The 13,655-nt window shown below is 36.4% G+C and overlaps 1 protein-coding gene across 6 annotated transcripts in view; it reads right to left on the bottom strand.

Annotated features, from left to right (window-relative positions):
* Positions 1-13,655, bottom strand: part of HMOX2 (heme oxygenase 2) — a 39,059-nt gene that overhangs the window by 11,197 nt on the left and 14,207 nt on the right. Inside the window, exon 1 of one of the 6 annotated variants that reach the window (XM_074196270.1) lies at positions 1,953-13,476. The exons of the other annotated variants lie outside the window; for them this stretch is intronic. The gene's annotated coding sequence lies outside the window, so the exon portion shown is untranslated. Of the gene's footprint in view, positions 1-1,952; positions 13,477-13,655 lie in introns of those variants that run through there. 6 annotated transcript variants of the gene reach the window in all.

The following is a 13,655-nucleotide window of genomic DNA, read 5'->3' as shown; positions in this document are numbered from 1 at the left end:
CAAAGGCTCAAGCTTAGGAAAGATGGATAGCTCTTCTGTTTTGCTTTTTACAGAAATAAGCTACTAAGTAAGAAAAACAAGGTGACAACCAAAGGGGTAGATGAGATGACAAGGAAGATGGAGGTAATATAGGATTACATGCTGGGGAGGGCAAGATAATATGCTCAAAAAATGAAGCAACAGTATGCAAGGGGAGCAAAACGAAATACTTTATAGCTGCAGAGACAATCTGACTCAAAAAAGCATACTTAAGCTATGACTTAACAAGAAAGATTATTAGCAGCCAGAGGAAAGAACACAGAGTAAAAAATTATACATTTCCTGGTCTACAAGAAAATACAAGCAAAATTACTTAAGAACATTTTCAGAGCAGTCTACCAACAGGTAGAATGAGACACAGTACAGTGTAGATAAAATATAAGAACTAAAGAGACACAGAACACAGTAATAGGATGAGAATACTAGGAAAGGATTCAAATCAAGAAATATTTACTAAGCTCCTATGTTGAGCTAATAAAACACAGTCCATGCTCTCAATAAGTTTATAATCTAGTTGGAGATAAAATAGTATGAAAAAAGTTAAGTTATAAAAATTTGACAGTTCAAGAGAAAGGAAAAAAATTGCAGAACACATTAATTGTGACAAGAGAAAAAGGGAATGCAAATGAAAAAGAATCTTCAAGAGGGTTTATAAGGAACATCTGAAAAACCATGATACTTTTAATGTTTCAATTAAAATTATTTTAAAGGGTTACTTAGTCGTGTGGATGCTACATGATAAGGTTTTAATAAACTTTTCAGCAGCAGCACTACATAATTATCAAATTAGTGTTATAGAAAGAACAGATGTCTTTCCAACTGGATGATCAAGAAAGGCTTGTCAAAAGCTTTGAGCTGAATTTTGAAGGAATTAAGTTTTGGAACAAAGAGAAGGAAAGTCATTCCTGACCAAGGAAAAACTACTGTCTGATGCAGTGAATTTCTGGTCAAATGTAAAAAGGAGGTGAATGCTGGATATGGTGAAGAGTGAAGGCAGTACCTTAGAAGCAATAGCACTAAGTAATTCATGAAAAAACTGGAGTAGAGGAGCAAAGCAAGTGAGGTTTGGCAAGTGTATGAGAAGTTGTCTCTGAGAATCCTTGATGTCAGGAAAAAGCCTCTGAACAATACTCCCAACTCCAAGACACAAAGGAATTACAAACTGAAGGCTGACAGAACTGTTTTAAAAAGCTCAGGGGAGCTAAGGTGTGCAATGGATAGAGAACTAGCCCTGGAGTCAGGAGACACAAGTTCAGATTTGACCTCACAACTAGCTGTGTGACCTTGGCCAAGTCACTTAACCCCACTGCCTTAGAAAAACTAAAAAAAAAATTTGATGCTTAAGATTGGTTTTTTTCACCTACAATCAGAGCACACGATAATTTTTACCTGTAGCTTCAGCTCCAACTACAAAGGCTCATTCTGAGAAATAATGTTAGATGCTTTAGGTTGACGGGGAAAAGAGAAGTAGTTGAGGAATACAGCAAGTGCTTAATAAAAGGTTAATGAGTGATCTGTGCTTTTCCTTCTATACAAGTACTACCTAAAACTGCAGAAACTAATCCTACCTATAGACAAGGGAGTATAAAGACTACAAAGCTCCCATATGATTTTTCCATTTTGAGTCTCTTAAATTCCAGGTGGTAGAATAATTGGGTTGATTTTTTTTTAATCTACTTGAATCATTGAGATTTAGGACATGTGGGAATTTAACAGACAAAACAGAAGATGTACAAGGATGGAGTTGAAAGATTTTCAAAGTATTTTGCACAAGAGCACTTCTCCAAGAAAACAAGCTTCATCATCATATGACTCCCAGAAATTAAGTAAATTTATTTATATAATTACATAAAATATTATATAATGACTCCTATTAGATTAGGAAACTTCTGCTATGCCATATTTACACTCACCTTTTCTTCAATCCCAGCTTATTCAGAAACAAAGACAAGATCTCTTCTTCACTGAGTCCTGACTTTATAGGATAAAATGGTATTGAAGGACTGGAGATAAGCACTATTCTAAAAAAGCAGGGATTGAACACCACTACTCAACACCTGGAAGGGCAGAGCTGCCAGATTCAACAGATCTTGGTGGACAATGTAAAAAGAAATTCTAAGGTACCTCTCTGCATGAGTTAGGTTATGTCACAATAGTCTTCTGTACATAGCACCTATCGCCATAGTAACTATACAAAAACATGAAATCTGTTTTAATTCATCTAATTGAAATTTGGTAATAGGCATATTTAGGAAATTCCTTTTAAAATGCCCACAGAAAACAGAACCCTCTAAAAGCATTTTTCCATTTCTTAGTTTCTCTACACTCTTGTCTTACTTTGGGCAAGTTGACCACTTAGATTTCAAGCATTCTGCTATCTGCTTACCATCTTTCCAGTGTGTTATTTTTTATTTCTACCCCAGCACTTAGTATAAAGCTTTCTGATTCGGTAAAACTACTAGCTGCTCCCTATACACAGCATTTCCTCTCTGGTCTGAGTCTTTGCACAAGTGTTCCCCCTCTGTCTGGAATGTACCACTTTCTCATCTATTTCTAATAAATGCCTAACTTTCTTCAAAGCACTGTTCAGGTGCCATTTAATACAGGACATCTTTCTGGATCCTTTGTTCCTCCTCACCCCATTACTGACACTCATTTTCTCTTGAAATAAACAGCTAGTGTGTCTAGATTCTCAAGGTTTACAATTTATAAATATCTCAAGTTATCCTTACAACAACACTGGGAGATAGTTATTATTACTCCCATATTAAAGATGAGGAAACTGAGGCAAGCAGGGGTTATGAAACTGGTTCAGAGTGGCACAGCTAGTATCTGAGGCTGAATCTGAATTCTAATCTTCCTGACTCCAGGTCTAGGTTTCTCTCTATTACATCTCTCACTACCTCTTAATTACTTTGTGTTTCATAGAATTTACTTCATGCTGCAAGCCTATACTATACAATGTTAAGATCCCTGAGGGAAAGACTACTTTGTTTTTGTCTTTGTATCCCATGGTACCTTATACATAGCAGGCACTTCAACTTAATAAATAAACATTTTATTTTGCCTAGACTAGTGATTTCAATGACAGGGCTCTCTGGATGGAAAAATCCCTCTACTTTTGAAGATCAGCAACTCTGTAAATTTGCAGTTTTGGAATTCCTAAGTTTTCCTGCAGGCCATCAGCCAAAGGACCATCTTCTTTATAAAACAATTCCAGAAGTACCCTCATCACTCCTCCCAAAGAGTACTTATATATATTTTGTATTTCCTTATCTCTCTACCGTTGCAGTTCCAGATCTCAAGCCTCATGCTCCACTTCATCCTCTACTCAGTTTCAAACAGCTTCCTAAAACACCAGTCTGACCAAATCACCCTCCCAATTCAATCCATTCCAAAAGTTCCCTATCACCTTTTCAAAGTCTGTCACAACCTTTCTGTTGTAAACATCATTCACCCTCCACATACTCTGCAATCTAGGGACACTGGTCTCAGGGCTGTTCCTTGAACAAGACACACTGTCTCTAGATTCCAAATCCCTTTTCACTGAGTCTCTCCTTCTCCTTCAAATCTCAGTTCAAGTCTTCTTACCTTCTTCAAGTCACCTTCTTTAAGAAATTATCTCCTGAGCAGAGATAGGAAAACATTGTACACCCTAACAGCAGCATGGGGGTGATGATAAAACTTGATGGACTTACTCATTCCTTCAGTACAACAATCAGGGACAATTTGGGGCTATCTGCAATGGAGAATACCATCTGTATCCAGACAAAGAATTGTGGAGTTTGAACAAAGACCAAGGGCTATTACCTTCAATTTAGAAAAAAAAAACCGTTCTCTTATTATGTAATTTTGCTATTTCTTATACTTTATTTTTTCTTCCTTAAAGGATATGATTTTTCTCTCTCATCACATTACACTGAGATCAATGTATACCATAGAAACAATGTAAAGACTAATAGAATCCTTCTGTGGGGGTGGGGTGGGAAGCAAGAATGGGGGGGAATTGTAAAACTCAAAATAAATAAAATCTTTCTTAAAAAAAAGCTATCTCCAATTCATCCTGTTCATATGTTATCTCCCCCATTAGACCACCAGTTCTCTGAAGGAATGGAATAGTAACCCCAGCACTTAAAAACACAGCAAGCACTTAATAAATGCTTGTTGTTTATTTGTACCCAGAAACCAAGACTATAAGAGTTTAAATGACCTTTCACACAATAAGACAGGTCAGAATATGAACCTGGATCTTTCCAATTCCAAGGCCAGCCAGGATGCATCTCAGATTCAAAACTACCACTGTGTCAATGGAAAAGTTTGTGTCTCAAATGAATTTTGTTTCATATAAACTGAGGAAATTTCTATATTACATATAATTGATATATCTGCTTGAAATGGATATAGAAAACCTATCTCAGGACTGCTATACAGTTATCCTGTCGTGTTCTAAAGAATACAATAGGAAACTTTTTTTTAATAACCAAGTAAATAGCATCCTTGCCTTAAAATTTTATTTTTTCACAAAATAAGAACATTTTTCAAAAATATAGTTCCCTTTCAGCTGATTGTTTTAGATAGGAGTCAAATATAATAAGCTTATAGCCAAAGAACGTAAAACAATGAATTCATTCACATCATAAATTTTAGAGAAGCATGATATCAATGCACAGAAGACATTAGTATTACAAAGAACACTAAGCACAAAAAAGCAGAGAGCAAAGTAAAAAGACATAAAACTAACAGCTATTTATTCTCCCTTCTATGCTATGTCTGGATGAAAAATATAGTTAAGTAAAATGTCTTCTAGTTCTTGGAAGAAAACTGCTAGCTAAAAACTGTATTTTCTCTACTCATCCTACTTAGTATAAAATTGAGAGACTACTCAGAGACCACAATTCAAGATTACAAATGAGAAAACTAAGGCCTAGAGATTTAATAACTTGACCAAAGTATTATCTAATTATTGGTGGAATCAGGTCTAAAACTCTCTCCTTTTTTTCATATTATGAGGAAAGTACTTGGCAAATGTTAAAGTCATATAAATGGGCATAATCTTTTCAGAGCTTGAATTTCTCAGCTTCTGGCCTCCTGTTCTTTCCATTGGACCACCAAGCACAAAATAAATCATATGCTGAACAAAGTTCCCTGAACTTACAGTATGACAGAAAAGACAGAAAGTATATAATACAATGAAAACCAAAAATTAATTAAGTACATACAAAAAGAACCTTGGGGATTCAGAAGAGTTCTATGAAGGTAAAAAATTACAATGACTCCATTATCAAAGTTCATAGCAATTTCATAGCTCAGAACAGTTAGTGTTTTTTTGACCTGTAGGTAACTTTAATCTATAACTTTAGGAAAAATGAGTTCTCTTTCCAAGAACACAAAATATGATTCAGGAAATATTAAATAACTGATAATGGCTGACCAGTTCAGAACTAATTAAAAAAATTTGTTTCTTAATCACAACTGTAAAACAACTACAATAAAACAGTGGAAGGCCAAAAAGGAATGCATAATGGCCAAAATAGACAATACCAAAGGGAGGGTATGATTTGTTAAAAAAAAAAAAAAAGATGTCCTAGAGTTAGAAGTGTTGTTTTTTTCTTTTTTTCCCCCCAGGAAGGCAACAGGGTTAAGAGACTTGCCCAAGGTCACACAGCTAGGTAATTAAGTGTCTGAGGCTGAATTTGAATTCAGGTCCCCCTGACTCCAGAGTCAGTGCACTATCCACTGCACCACCGAGCTGCTCATTTTTTTCTCCATCTTACTTTTACTAATACCTTTTGATTATGAATCATATTCATTTTTCTCCTTGTTCCCTTACTCAATATGTCTTTCCTTGTAATAAAAAGGCTCAGTAATACCAAAAAATCAATTGTATTTGACAGTACATACCATATTCAATATTCATAGTTTCTTATTTCTGCTTAGGTAGGTTAGGGCTTATTCTGACTGCTGACCCAACCTACTGATGCAAGATACCACAATTTATGAACAAAACAAAAGACTTGAGAATGTTAAGCTAGCTGTTATCTATAGCACACTCTAGTCTAGCATTAAATTAAAAATTCAGGCCATGAATGAACTTTTGTTCTTTGTATGAGCTCATGACCATCTGTGCAAGGGTCAGTTTCTCAGCAGTGGAGCCAAGACCAAGTAATCAAGAACAGGATTCTACTTCCATGAAATCAGTTCCCAAAGTCAGTTTCTCCATTTTCCTTTTTTCTATCTTTGTCTCTTCAATCAAATTGCAATGCTAAAAAATCCCACACAGAGTGGATCTGGAAGCAGAAGTAACAAATAATAATTTTGTTTATCCACCAATCATCTGACCTTCCCTGCAGTCATTCAAAAATGAGAGGAGTATCCTAAATGTATATCAGAGATGGGACTTTTATTAAGGGAACACTGAGAAGTTATCTTTGCAAGAATTGTCACATGTACCACTGTATTTATTGCTTTTTTATTCAGTCATTTTCTAGTTGTGTCTGACTTTTCATTATCCTTCCTTAGATCTGAGTCAAGTCACAACATACAATCTTTTTTTTTTTAGATTTTTTTTTTGGGGGGGGAGCAAGGCAATGGAGTTAAGCGGCTTGCTCAAGGCCACACAGCTAGGTAATTATTAAGTGTCTGAGGCCGCATTTGAACTCAGGTACTCCTGACTCCAGGGCTAGTGTCCTATCCACTGCACCACCTAGCTGCCCCTACACAATATCTTTTTAAAAATCCGACTGAATCATTTTTCTCCTTTTTCCTTTCCTAGTGTACATATTTAATTACTTTAATAACTTTGAAGACAGCTTTGCTGCCTAAGTCAGAAATTAAAATGGATGGGGGAGAACTGATAAAAAAAAATGTAAGGGAGTAGCAAATAGCACTTTCAGATCCGCTAAGAAAGTAACAGTTATTTAAAAAAATACCATCTGTCATTGGTTAAAAAAATAGATATAGATCATACTAGACAAGGGAGAATCAAACATTAAAACTCAATAACAGTGCTTTAAAAAATGGAAAATATAAATTACCTAGGGAAAAACTCCTTATTTGAATTTTAAAAACTGCTGGGAAAAATGCAGGGGGTTTTTTCGTATTTTTTTTTAAAATCAAATAAGGAGTTTTTTCCTAGGTAAAACAATCCCATTCTATTCCATCTTCTCTGGCAGACTGCCCTCCTCTTATCATCCTTGCTCTTCTATTAGTCTTCAACTGGCTACTTTCCTATAAATACATCTATTCCATTCTCAAAAACTTCTTACTATCATCACCTATTTTCAAGACTCAAGTCATTGAGAAGGACATTTACAACAGATGCCTTCACTTCCTTTCCCTTCACCCTTCCTAACACAGCCTTGCTTCTGATCTCATTATTCAATTGAAATTGTACTCTCCAAAATGATCTTTTTATGGTCAAATACAGTGGCCTTTTCCTAATTCTTGTACTTCTTGACTCCTCTGAAGCACTTTGACAATCGATCTCTCTCTTTTCTTTGAAATTCCATTCTGTATAGGTTTTTGCGACACTCTTCTAAGTTCTCCATCTACCTGTTTCTTCTACATCTCCTTTGTTGGATCTTCATTCACAATCTCACCACTAACCATGGAGGTCCCCACTAAGGGTCTAGGCCCCTCTTCTTTTCTTGCTCTATATTTTTTCTTGGTGATCTCATCAGCTCCCATGATTTCAATTATCTCTATGTCAATGATTCTCTTATCACCTATCCAGCCCTAACCTCTCTATTGACCTGTCTCATATCTTCTCCTACCTTATTAAGAACTCATGAAAGGATGTCTTATAGATCTCAAACTCAAGGTGTCCTCTTTCCCCATCTAACCTCATTTTCTTAACTTCCCTATTATTGTTGAGGATACCACTCCCTTCGTAGTCACTCAGGTTCATAACCTTGGTACCATTCTGTAATTTCTCACTCACCATATCAAATTTATCATGAAGTCTTGATATTTCTATCTTTGCAACATCCTCTCATACAATCCTCTTCTCTCCTTTGACACCATAATCAATCTGGTACAGGTCCTTGTCACCTTATGTCTGGATTATTTAATGTCTGCTATTTGGCCTCATGGCCTAAAGTCTCTTCCTGCTCCATTTCATCTTCTACTCAGCTTCAAGACACAGGTCTGACCATATCACTCTCCCTATTCAGTCCTTTCTAACAGCTCCCTATCACTTGCAGGATCACAAAGTCTTTCACAACCTGGGCCCCTTCCTACCTTCCCATTTTTCTTACCCCCTAACTTGCTTCCACATACTCTGCAATCCTGTGATACTGGCCTCCAGATTATTCCTTAAACAAGATACTGTTTGTATGCTGTCTCAGTTAGACCACCTTGGAAAGGGACTATTTGTCTTTCGTGCTATTACTAGCACTCAGTACAATGACTGGCATATAGGAGGCACTTAACACTAGCTGTGTGATTTGATTTGATACTTTGTAAAGAGACCAGAAGATGGGAACAATCAGTATTTGGAGGAGCTGTGGCATGTTAGACATGGTAATAATCTACCACTGGTGGAATTCTTTAGTATAACCATTTAGAAAATGATTTGGAATTATGTTTTTAAAAAAGGCACTAAAATTTTCACTTTGACCTAGAGCTCCCACTGCTACACATGTGCTCCAAGGTCCAAGACAAAAAGATCCCTTATTCACCAAAACATTCATATATCACTTTTTGTGCTAGCAAAATAGATATCCATCCACTGAAGAATAAACAGATTATGGTACATGAATATGAGGGAAATAATAGTTAAGGAAATATCTCAGACACAGAAATAAGGAAAGACTATATAAAGTGATGGAGGGAAGTATGCAGAAACAGGGAAATTAGATATCACAAAAATGCAAAAAGAAGGAATTAAAAAACTGAAATTAAATGATGAATAACTAATGATTGAGTTTGATTAACAAGAATATTTGGGTTTTTTTTTTTAGGTTTTTGCAAGGGAAATGGGTTAAGTGGCTTGCCCAAGGCCACACAGCTAGTTAATTATTAAGTGTCTGAGGCTGGATTTGAACTCAGGTCCTCCTGACTCCAGGGCTGGTGCTCCATCCACTGCGCCACCTAGACACCCCTCAAGAATATTTGAGAAAAATTGACTTCCCTATCATTTTTTGCAGAGGTAGCAACTACTGATATGGATGACTGACAGTACATATATATCAGCCTCAGAGGATTGCGGGGTTTGTTCTACTGAACTATTTAAAATCTTTTTTTAAATATTTAGGATTGCTGAGTAAGGGAGTGGAAAGAGAATTATTACAAAAGTAAAGTGCTTTATCTATAGTATCTAATTTGCTTCTTAAAATAACTTGGTGAGGTTGTTGCATTGTCCAGTATAATCCAGGTAGTAGTAAATGAATGAAGCAGGACACTAACTCAGGTTTAGTTGAACTGACCCCCAAGTAAAGCACTCTATTTTACAAGTCACCTCGCCTTATAAAAAACTAAAGATATCAGTAAAATAAGACTTAATTTTAAAAGAGCAGAAGTTAGTTTATGCCATGTCACTCAAGTATTTGTATACTATATTTTAGAATTGACACTAAAATTGCTTCACATCTTGAAAGGCAATTAAGATAGTGGGAGGTCTTGAGACTACATTATGTGAGAATTAATTAGAACTTTTCAGCCTGAAGATCAGCCTTTGTTTAGTGGGGGAGAAAATCACAAATTCATATATTTGAAGGAATGTTCATTGGAGCAGAGAAGGAAAGGAAGGGGATAAGCATTTACATAGCACTTAATACATCTTAAGTGATTTATAAATATCTCATTTGATCCTCAAAACAACCCTTTGTTATTTTTCCCATTTTTTAATTGAGGAATATAGTTAGCATGGCAAAAACTAACTCCCATTCTTTTAACACAAGTTAAATGGTTAAGTGACTTGTCACATGACTGGTAAGAGTCTGAGATTTGAACTCGAGTCTCACTGATTCCAGACTCAGTGCTCTGTATCCACTTTGCCACCTGGCAGGAATGAAAAAGGGATGAGAACTGAATTGTATTTGTTTAAACTTTTTTGTGTAAATTGTTTAAATATGGGAATGATTCATTACCAAAGGGAGTAAGACTTTCTTAATGGAAGTCTTAAGTAGTGTTTGGCAGATACTGTTAAGAGTAGAAGGACCTGAGTCTGAATGCCAGCTTTGCTACCCACTCATGAATCTGTAACTATCTATGTGACCATGGGCTTCAGTTCAATTGAAAAATGAATGGGTCTAACTATAGATATGACTTTAGAGAAACACAATGTCATTAAGGATAAAATGCTGGGGGATTGAATTCAAAGAACTTGGGTTCCAATTCTGTCTCTGTGCCTTCTCGCCTCTGAGCAATAATTCACTATCTTGGATTCCTCATTTGTAAAATGAGGCCTTTTAACTAGATCAGTTCTAACTCTATGATCCTATGAAAGGTTTGTCTCAAATGATTTCAAAAGCTTTCTCTGTTCCTTTGTTTGCTCTGGCTTCCTTCCTTTTTCCCCTCTCCTCCTTTCCCTATCTCTAAATTCTAGCCCATCTTTTCTAGTCCAGCTCAAGTTCTACTTTATCATCCTTCTTCAATTGCTCTAGCTCACAATTTTCTTTCCCATCTGTGAACTCCAATAACACTTTACTATTTATAGCAGTTTTTCCAAACTATGTTCCATGGAAGAAGTGTTCCACAAAACAAGAACACCATTGCCAAAAAATGTCAATGCCAGTAATGTTTCCCTTCTAAAATAGTATATATGAAAATATCTCTATGTTAAAAATAGTGTGCGTGTGTGTTTCCATATATACATATATGCTTAATTTTTGCTTTTCCTTATAGCCCTAGGCCTTAGCAAGTGCCTGGCATATAGCTCTTAATACATCCCTGATGCAAAATTTCTCGTCTTCCCCAATACTTTCATTTTGAGAGTATGAATCTAGAGAAAACACAAAAGAACATTAGCTGTAAAGTTGGATTTAAATCTCAACTCTACTCAGCAAACTACTTAACCTTTGTGACATTAGGAAGTCAGCCTCTCAGGATCCCAGGTTAGGCCTCTGATGACTGCCCCCTCTCTCCATCTTTGACTCTTAAATAAATGGAAGATAATCTTCAAAGAACATAGAAATAATTAATTAAAGGTAGTTCTGCAGTTGGATGAAGTGCTGCTGCTTAAGTATTTAAGATAATATTACTTTTATGTTAAGCTGATATTTCATATGATATTAAAGATTTATTGAATATCTATTATGTATAAGCTACTGGAAATACAACAGAAAGGTAGACAACCTGAACTTTATCCTGGAAGAAGGAAACAAGGGATATAGTTAATAAAAAGAAAAATAATGATACAAGATAGCAGTGGCAAAGAGCTAACAATGGACAAAAAGTGCCACAGAACACTAAGTACTATTTATAGGGAGAAAGTACAACCAATTTGCTCAGCTCATCACATAAAGAAAGCATTAAAGGGGGCAGCTAGGTGGTGCAGTGGATAGAACAGTGGCCCTGGAATCAGGAGTACCTGAGTTCAAATCCAGCCTCAGACACTTAATAATTGCCTAGCTGTATGACCTTAGGCAAGTCACTCTTAACCCCACTGCCTTAAAATAAATAAAATTAAGAAAAAAAGATTTAAAAGAAAGCATTAAAGGAAAACAACTGCTATGTCCAGTTCTCCCAGCCTGAGAAATTCAAAAGGAAATCTGCAGTAGCTGGGGACTAGTGAGAATGCAGATATTTTTCTCTAGTCTTACAAAATCACTTTTAAAGTATTATTAAATTATAAGTAGAAGGGAAAGAATATATATTCATAATAAGTGAGGGGTTAAAGACAATATTTTTGTATAAATGCCTGGCTGGCCAAAAGCTACATACAAATCATAGCTCAGATGTCACTGCCATTAAATTCACAAATGCAAATCAAGCACAATTTGTTCCATTTGCCACGAAGGCACTGTGGAGTGCTCAGCGCTTGCCAATGCATCCTGGGACATCACCACTCATGTTGACTTTTGTCCTACTACTAGACATGGATGACTCAGGAAGAGTGAGGTTGATAGCCTGGTACAAGTCGCCCTCATTTAAATTTAATTTTCATGCATAAGTCAAGACATCACCCTTGATGTCATTGGTCCTCTTTGAAAACAAAAGACAAACAACTTTGTGCTGCTAAGCTCTGTGCTAAGTACTGGAGACAAAAATGTGTTTAGTATATAAATAACTACTATGGAAAGAGCAAAAATATCTATTGCCTAAGCAAGTTCTATATCATAAACTTTAATAAATTACTGCGATTCTTCCTTTTAAAATAAATTCCACAAGCTATCCATAAAGACATTTTTCATTCTCTTAAAACAAGTCAGAATATATGATGAATTTCATGTTCTAATCTAAGAGGAAATGCCATTTTCTTTCAATGAAGATTACAAGAAAAAGTTAAAGTGACATCAAAGTAACAATGCCATAATTATGTGTAATACAACAAATCACTAATATAATACAGTTGTTGTTAAACAAACTTACTATTCATTAGAAATAATTATATGGCACTGTAGAAATTGGCTATGTGTTAAGAGTGAACTGTTCTTTAATATTCCTATATTGGATAATTTGTTACAGCTCTGTGCCAAGGAGGTCAAGCTCACTAGAGTATTCCTTGAACAGACCAATTATTTTACATAGGTCTCATGCTAAAAATTGTGCTTTGTATTTATAACCTAACACTCTCATGACGATATGCAAAAGGTGGTGGGAAATAATTAAAATAAATAAAAGTATATAATGACCTTATTGATGATAAAATAGAAAAGGAGAGTTCACTAAAATCTTAGGGAGGAAATGACGAGGCCTGCATAATTTATTATATAAATACTCAGCACAATAACAAAACTACACTTTGATGTGATTTTTGTCCACCAATGCTGATAATCATCCCTATATAATTTATTAGGATAGTCTGTTGGGAGTTGTAGTGAAAAATGTTGTTACTTTGTACCCAACCTCTTAATGAGCCTGATGTTGTGAGAACAGGCTTCGGATAGACCAAGTTGATCAAATGGTCCCCAGTCATGACCAAGGAGGTAAATATTTGATGATAAAAGGAAGCAACACAGTATAGTACATAGAGTACATACTCTAAGTCGGAGGAAGTAGGTTCAAATCCTTCACCTATCTCTGCCTCAGTTTCCTCGTTTGGAAATGGAAGAAGCAGAACGATGACCCTTTTCAATATCGCAAAGGTGCCAGATCCTCCTAGTACCGATGCTTCTGTTCTGGCCCCGGATTTGGGAAGTCCCAGGGGTGCATTTAATTCTGATTGTATAGGAGACCCCAGCGAGACTCCTTGCATAGGTCTGTGTCCCCATCGGAGGCTGGAGAGCCCTTCAGAAACAGCTACAAAACACCCAACCCACACTTTTCTCCTAAACCGAGATCACCCCCCCCCCCCCCAACGGAACCTTCCTGACACGGAAATGCGTTTCTGTTCTTCCCTGCGGAGGAGGGGGAACGGCGCTGGGGGCCTCGAGGGCTGGTCGGCCCGGCCCGGCCCAGGCTGCCTCATGTCCGGGGGTGGGAGGTGGGGGGTGCTCGTTTCCGCACTGCGCCCC

Source organism: Macrotis lagotis, chromosome 8, assembly GCF_037893015.1.
Source record: "Macrotis lagotis isolate mMagLag1 chromosome 8, bilby.v1.9.chrom.fasta, whole genome shotgun sequence".
Lineage (NCBI taxonomy): Eukaryota > Metazoa > Chordata > Mammalia > Peramelemorphia > Peramelidae > Macrotis > Macrotis lagotis.
Note: the sequence above shows the minus strand (reverse complement) of the source record. Positions and strands in the feature narration are given on the sequence as shown.